Source organism: Nicotiana tabacum, chromosome 23 (genome assembly GCF_000715075.1).
Source record: "Nicotiana tabacum cultivar K326 chromosome 23, ASM71507v2, whole genome shotgun sequence".
Lineage (NCBI taxonomy): Eukaryota > Viridiplantae > Streptophyta > Magnoliopsida > Solanales > Solanaceae > Nicotiana > Nicotiana tabacum.
In genome coordinates, this window is record NC_134102.1 from 134856519 (window position 1) to 134857596 (window position 1078).

The 1078-nt window shown below is 33.6% G+C and overlaps 1 non-coding gene across 1 annotated transcript; it reads right to left on the bottom strand.

Annotated features, from left to right (window-relative positions):
• Window positions 1-745: 745 nt before the first annotated feature.
• On the bottom strand, window positions 746-819 carry TRNAV-CAC (transfer RNA valine (anticodon CAC)). Its single transcript has one exon. It is a non-coding gene; the product is annotated as a tRNA-Val (tRNA).
• Between the last annotated feature and the right edge of the window lie 259 nt (window positions 820-1078).

Below are 1078 nucleotides of genomic sequence, written 5' to 3' on the forward strand. Positions count from 1 at the left end.
CTGAGCACATCGTGACTTGTTGCTGATATACACTTCAGAGTTGTTCCCAACTAGCATAAGGAATGCTACTGTGTCAATTGTTTGGCAGTCTGTGGTGCTCGGGGGCGGGGTAAGTCCAGTTTTGGTTGATGCAGGAGGAGATAGAAGCAAGATTTTACCATATTTGGTGCTTGGAATTATGATATCAATTGCAGGATCTTTGGTCATTTTTCTGCCTGAAACAAAGGGGTTGGAGCTTTGTAAGAACATGAAAGAGCAAGAACAAGAGGGTAATGGAGCACCTTATGTGATGAATGGGGTGTGAATATTGATTTTGTAGTTGTGTATCTATCATGTATAAGTTTTGACTTAGCACATAATAATTTCCTTTCTACTTAAAAATTATGTTCCATTTTTTTCCGAAGCAGGTCAATATATAGCTTAGGACCAGAAATACTTCCTATGGTATTATTATTAAACTTTGATCAATATCATTTCACTTGGTACTAGCAGTTTTATCGCAAAATTTCTCTATAAAAGGGCATCATATTTTGATGGATGAAGTAATAAGACAAATGATTTGCATACTTCCTATAAACTTCACTCTCTTGATTTTATCTAATATGACAAGTTATTTGGCAATTACATTTATCTCATTCTCATCAAAATCCCATGTAATTTGAGGGGGGGGAAAAGGTATAATTGTCTCTTAAAAGTTAGCAAAATCGAAGTAGAAACCAAAATAGAACAAGAGCGTAAAAAACAATGTCTGAGCCCGGGTTCGAACCGGGGACCTCTAGTGTGTGAGACTAGCGTGATAACCGACTACACCACCCAGACTTGTGTGCTAAACTTGGCTATATTTATAATATAAATTAAATTTCTTTATTTCAATAACTATTTGCATAATTTCTCACAACTTTATTTTTTAACGTTTACTTCACTTGTAGTTTATAATATAACACATACCTCGCTTCATGCAAAAAGAATATTTGTGAAAAGTTTGTTTCAAAAGATAAATTTTCTATTGTATTTCACTATTTCATAAGTACCATGTTGTAACCTTAATTATTAGTATATTTTTAGTTTTGTAATACAA